Source organism: Ixodes scapularis, unplaced genomic scaffold (genome assembly GCF_016920785.2).
Source record: "Ixodes scapularis isolate PalLabHiFi unplaced genomic scaffold, ASM1692078v2 PGA_scaffold8__174_contigs__length_109621045, whole genome shotgun sequence".
Taxonomy (NCBI): domain Eukaryota; kingdom Metazoa; phylum Arthropoda; class Arachnida; order Ixodida; family Ixodidae; genus Ixodes; species Ixodes scapularis.
Window position 1 is genome coordinate 53,968,554 of NW_024609883.1, and position 6,914 is coordinate 53,975,467.

Sequence of the window (6,914 nt, forward strand, 5' to 3'; positions counted from 1 at the left end):
AGCAATATTTGTTTAACACTCTTTTTTTCTACGAACGGTGGTGGAGTGAAACGGGCTTTCTGGTGACATGCTTAAACAAGAGGTCCTAGACATGTTTATTGCGCGTCTTGTTTAGACTGCTTGAATTTTCTCCTCAATGTTTTGCAAAGACATTGTGTTCTTCTGTTTGATATCGTTCTTTTTGAATTGATTCTGTTTTGGATGTTGTATACCAAATTGCTAAATGCGAGAGTGGCAGTATTATTAAATAAAATAAATACATACAAATAATCACAGTGAACAAGTTGCCCCGTTACCCGAATCACACGCCGCTGTTGTACTTCAACTAGAGCTGAATTTCGAAGCGACATCTGATGTTTAATTACCTCGCTTCTCAATAAACACGTCCGTGCCTACGCTAAACAGGCGTTCAAGGGGATGCATTCGGTAGTGCGGCCGTGTTTACTTTGAGGAACAGCTTGTGCGCCAGAGTGAAACATTTTCCTTAGCTCCGCCAATACAAACCGCGATAGCTGATCATCCCCCCGTGACAAGGAGGTACGTATATTTGCAAACATGTTTCCAAAGAAATTTTCATCTTCTGCAGCGTTAGCTTTTGTAGGGGAAGTGGGGTTCTGATGATGTCAATCGCCAGGCCGCGAACAGACTGTCAGCTCGCTTTTGTCGGCTGCGAGGGCCGCATTTCGCTTGACTTCATCCGGAATCCACGACACCTTGAATCCCGGGAGCAGTGCAGCGGCAGCCAGCAGGTCCTTCTGATTCATCACATCATAGAACCTGCACCAGCGAAATTTATATTGTATTTGCAAAATGCCTGTTGCCTTTGATCCGAGGGAGTGAAACTTGTAGGCGTACGGCCCGATACCCGTATTTATCCCGGCAAGGCGCGCACTGTCTGGGGGGGGGGGGGGGGGGGGGGGGGGGGATTTTTTGCGACCAAGGGGAGCGTGGCGAAGGCAGACAAGTCTAATCTCGGCAGGGATCTCTGTGAGTTAGGGGGTAATAAACACCGCTGAGTAAAGACAACGAATCGTCTGGGGGATCACCCACGGCGGACAACAGAAGTCACAAACCACAAGTTTCGAAGCGTACTACTGCGCGGGACACACAGTTCATAAAGCCGCTCAATTGACGGTTTTACACTTTTGGCTCTCACGATCGACATATTACATTTTACGGTGCTCTAAAACAAGTTCTGCGATTTACGCGTACCAAAGCTAACCTCTTTTGAATTCCGGCCAGGAGACACGCAGCTAGAGGTCCGCAGTAGCGCAAACCAGCCACCTGGTCATACTCAATCTTCTTGGTGAGAACGTAGAGCGTCGGAACCATACCCGCTGCGAATGTAGTTCTCACCTTGCAGGACATTAGGGACGCATCAGACAGGTTTCATGACCTGTAATGAAAAGTCAAACGTTGTACCAAGGAAGTCAGAACTACCTAAATTAGACGTACCCCGCAATACTCCTTGAAGTTAGGCGCTTGAGATGGCAGCAGCCTAGGAATTCCTAGCTTGCAGAAGAGGACATCTAGGCGTGTTTCCTTTTCTAGAAACGTGTTGATAGAGTTTATGGGCTCAAAGGTAGAGTTCCACCTTGTAACATTTGGTCGAGGTACGCACTAGATTCCGCAGTGGGCCTTGATCAGATCAGCTACTTGTGTGGTCTGTCCCTGCTTGTTCCAGGGCTTTTGACACTAGGTGAACCCACAATGCTTAATTTTGGAGCATTTCTGATCAACAGCCTCTGCACGAGCCTCGTCAACGTTAGCGATGAGCTTCAAAGTGTGTGCAAAGCACTGCTGCTATAGTGGCAGGCGGGGCCTACCTTCGTCGACGCTATAAATAAGCGAAAATAAATACACAGACTCACAATTATCTTCGTTTTCATCGTTGGCTTCCTCCTCACCGTAGATTCTGCGCAGGCGCAGCAATATATAGGCGTGTAGAAAGGAATACAATTAAAAAAAAGAAGTATGTCAGACAGACTCGCCGAAAAGCTTTCACGAAATTTGGCCAGCTGTCCGTGATAACCTTTGTAATCTTGCCTAGTAGGTCGAATTCGCTGAATACTTCATCTAGCGTTGTGGCCAGGTTTTTAAACGTCACACTCCCGTGCATACGGCGGCAAGCCAAGGCACCACTACTGAGTGGTGCACGTTAAAGACCCCTGGCTAGCGGTTGTACTGCACTGGCTAAATTGCTCATCTACAGCGTGTGACTCGTCGCAACTTTAAATGGCTGACCAACTACACTCTGTATAAATGTCCCCACAGCCCAATTATTATTATTAATTTTCGTTCGTGTTTTTTTACCAGGACAACACCAGTAGCAGGAGTGGGTTCTGCAGCGCGAGCTTTCGCTCCTATACGTGCTCCGATCTGTAGTGCGTTAACAGATCCGGCTACCGGTTCCCCCATGGAACGCATGCAGAAACCGATACAAGATCTCTCGCTTCTTGTCTCAATGTCTGCGTTCTGCTTCAGGGAGGAAGCTTGCCTGGCAGCCTTTGGTACGACACGATATCTAAATTCCATCTCGGATGTCCTTCTCCATACAACATACTAAAAGACAAGTTTTCCACAGAGTTGTTTGTCGTATTGTAGTGCCATACTGTAGTCGTTGACAACATATGGAACTCACGACGTAACTTGTGATGTTCAGGAGTTTTTGCTTATTTGTTTTCCGACATTGCTGTTGGCTGACACCGCACTTTCATTAGCCGACAATCTGATGATGTGGACTCACCAGGCCCTGCTTTAGCCGGGTTCAAAAAGTTTCCAGTATGACAAGTTTCTTGTCAAAACTAAAACGCCGCGCGTGAAAAATAGCACAGCGTATGCGTGGGAAGGCTAGTGTACCAGTGTCAACTGTATATCGTCGTTTAACTGAACGCGCTCACTTAACACAAGCGTTGCACGCTAAGTGGTCGTAATGTTTAACTGGAATCCAAAACAGCGCATCTGCCGCTGGAACAACCTCGACAGTTGTCGAGGTTGTTCCAACGAAAACTTGCGTCAAGCACCACTCGATCATCATTATATAATCAACGTGTTCGCCCTAGAAATTTCCAGTGTGGCTTAAAAGTCGCATGAGTTGGCCCGATATGGAAAGGCAAAAGTAATCTGAAGTCTCATCCCCTCAAACATTTTTTAACTTTTATTAATTAATATCTATTATAAAATTTTCACTAAAAGTAATTGGAGGGACGCTGCTCGGTGTAGTTTCAAGAAAGTAAAAATATTCAGACTCAGTGCAAAAAGACATAAAAACTAGTACCAGGGATAACATTTTAAAGAAGCTATATACGGTTAGGGTTGTTCTTAAATGTTCAAAGCACCTTTGGTGCGATTCAGCAAACCGTCCTGAACTATATTATAAATTATATTACTATATAATACGTGATGTCGGATTAAAAGTTATCAAATTATCTTAAAAATGCAATGCCTAAGAAATAACTTGGAACTCGCAACTAAATTGGAATTTAGGGATAATGCCTTTCAGGGTTTGATTTAAAAAAAAAAAAAGAGGGAGGAATCCTTCTCTTTCCTTTTCCTCAATCAAACACATTTTGGAGTAGAGGGATCTACATGCCTTTATCCCAAACACATCCGACGCCCCTGTGCGCGCTGATGACAGAAATGTAATTTTAGTGCTAAGATGAAAGTCATTCTCGATAAATACGTAAACGAGTATCTGACGAAACGGTCCTCCTGGCATCAAAACAATAGACCACTTTCGAAATTCCGCGCCATCTAGTGGCCTGCTGGCTGCACCAATTATCCTAATACGCCATATTTAGGCAGGTAATCTGGCCGTGTACTGGACACGAGGAGGCGTCGGCGTTCGGCGAGTTTTCATATCCAATCGCAAGCTTCGTGCTTAATATGGATGGATGGATGGATGTTAATGGCTATACCCTTTGTAACGGGCGGTAGCTTGCGCCACCTAGCTTAGACATACAGCATACTAAAAGCCAAGTCGACCCTCCTTAGCAATGGCGGCCGCCAATGCTGCTTGAAGGTCTTTTGAAGAGGGTCTATTAACTTGATGCTGAACATTGATAAAAATAATATACAGTGCATCTAAATCTTCTATTAAAAACAAGTGATAATCCGACTGTTTCTTAAATATGAAGTCATTGCTATAGAAAAGGTGAGGGAAAAAGTATTTTCGGGTGCTTGGTTTAGTGAACAATTAAAGCGGACAACTCACGTGACCAAACTTAAGCAAGGTTAAGCACAGATCCGCGCGCTGTATACACCGAAAGTAGCATTTTACAGTCACCGATAGAATGAGAGCGGCAGGGGCGCACCAGTCGGTAACAACTCAAGAAGGTAGGGCAAGGGAGAAAAGGGTGGGAGAGGAGGAAGCGGATGCAACACTGGCAAGAAGAGGAGGAAGCCCCCTCCCTTCGCCAGCGTTGCGTCCGTTTCCTTCTCTACCACCTTCCTTTCCCCCGCCCTACCTTTTTAACATGCAACATACTATAGTAACGTGCAGTGCACGCGAAGGCAACGCCAAGCGAAGAGAGAAAGGGCGAGCACCAGGAAGGTGGGAGAGGAAAGGAGAGTAAGAGAGGGCGAAGGGAGAAAAGCATAGCTCTATAAACGCTAAAGAGGAGAGGAGGTTCCTTTCCACCTCCCCAACCTTCCTGGTGCTCGCCCTTTCTCCCCTCGCCTGGCGTTGCCTTCGCCTGTATTGCATGCAACTAGTGACACCGAGTATAGCACGCGCCTGCCTTCCGCCGTGCTTCAACTGCGAGCGCGCTTGAAGTGCACAAGACACCGAAGCATTGTGGAAGGTAAGGATAAGCTCCCGCTGCAGGTGGGATAACTATATTATGTCTTCCCTGCCGTCTTCACCATGTCAGTGACTAGAGTCGGACTCAAAAATGTGTATATATTATATCTTCATTCACGTTACAATCTGTCACGCAATTATGGTGTGTGTGTTTGGAGGGGGGGGGGGGGGGGGGGGGGGCTACGGCAAGTCTTAAAAATGATGATAAACTCATTGTTCCGGGGAAGAAGAGACTGTTAAGACCGCTCGAAAGCTAAATACAGTGTAATCGAATTTTGTATCCCCAAAATTGCATTCGTAAAGCGAACCAGAGTGTACGAATCTTAATTACCGCAAACAATGTACAAAGAAAACTTATTGACAAATGAAGAAAACAGTTAGCATTCCATACGCTACACATGAGATAAAGCCGAGTTTGCTCACGAACCATAACAAAAGATGCATTTTAAAGTTCCGTGTTGGCCTAATATAAATCCATATGTGAAAAATGAACAAGCTACGAGGGGCATTATATTGTCGAAAGATATATTACATAGGTATAGTTTTCGAAAGTTATCGTTCTCGAAATATGTGATTTTTTTTAGAAGACTGCATTGTGTTGTTTCTCTTTTTTTAATAATCCTTTTGAACAACAAAAAAAAATATATTACCGCATTTTAATTTATTACAACATTCATCCCTGGAAGAGTTGACTACACCGCGGAGGTCTGAACTAACCGGCATTACCCCAAGAAAGTGTAACCCCTCGTGCATCTATGACACACGACGTCAGGGGCCTTTACATCTGGTGCTCAGCCAACGCCACCTACTGTCTGTTGCAGGTGGAGGGCGCAGGACAAGTTCCTCTTACAGAGCCCTCAACTCTTTCCACTTTCGTTGAGCAAACGCTGGAGAGGAGGCGAGCTCCTTCTCGCCTCTTCTCCAGCGCTTGTCCTGCACTCTTAAAGACCGGCGACCCAGTTCGCGCTTTCCACTTCCCTCTCGCTTCCTCCTCTCCCCCCTTCTACCCTGTCCACCGTTGCCTGTTTCCTCCTCCCCCATGGTGAGGAGGATCTTCTGCCTTGCAGAATCTCGAGTCTGGTCGTCGGCATTTAACAGCTTGTCCTGCACTCTTAACCTGCCACCGACTGTAGAATAATCAAAGCCCGTGGTGAAGAATTCTGACGTCATCACGGTGAGATCGAGCGAAGACACAGATTCGTCACGAGTGCTGCGTCAGCGTTCGGCTGAACCTCGTGTCCAACCAACGTGTCGAAGGACGCTCGGCATATGGATCGGGTTCAATAGCCTTCTTGCAAAAATCAAAGCGATCCTAGCGTCGTAGTGCCGTGCGAGGTGTCTTCGAGGAACCCCTTGGCCAGAGTTTCGGTTTCTATTGGCCAACCTTACGTCACGACGTTCCGTCACGACCAAATAAAGTGTGAGTTTTATCACTGTAGAATTTGTTGCGAATGGACTCGGCACAGGCTATGTGCGTGACGTCACGCGCAGTCGTGAGGTCACATGACTGACGTCACATGGTGCCACCTGAATTCACAGTGCCAATGCAAAGCGCAAGTTCGTCTGCATCTTTTGCAGGAGCTCTGATTGAGGGATAGTGGGTAGACCTCCAGGCAGCTTGCTTTGAAGTCTACCCACTATCTTTCAATCAGAACCAATCAGATCTTGGCGTTCTGACGTCATCACAACCCCTGCAAAAAGAAGCAGACGAACTTGCGCTCCGTATTGCGTCATATCACGCGACATCAAGACGTCACGGAACACTGTGGCGTCTCAGAGTGACGCCACACTTCTTCGTGTCGGTTCTTTGTGATGGTGCTACTGCCGCCCTGGGGCACACACATGTTCTAGGCAAGAAATTGTTCAGTTATTATAAACAGATGGAGAACAGCGCTATAAGTGCGGCTGGATTGCTAAGACTGCAGTTCCTGGAATACCGTAACAACAGACTGCTGTTTAATATTGTATAGTTTAGCAGGTCTTACGCTTTAGTGGGGTAAATAAATATCCCCAGTACGAGTTATTTCTCTTGAGACGTCAGCAATTAGGTTTTTTTTGTTAACAAGTCAGTTTCTTTATACTTATGTACACGAAAACTAACTTGCAAGTTAGA

At 46.1% G+C, this 6,914-nt stretch overlaps 1 pseudogene; it reads right to left on the minus strand.

The window, feature by feature from the left end:
* Positions 1-392: 392 nt before the first annotated feature.
* LOC115322049 lies at positions 393-2,119 on the minus strand (annotated as a pseudogene).
* Between the last annotated feature and the right edge of the window lie 4,795 nt (positions 2,120-6,914).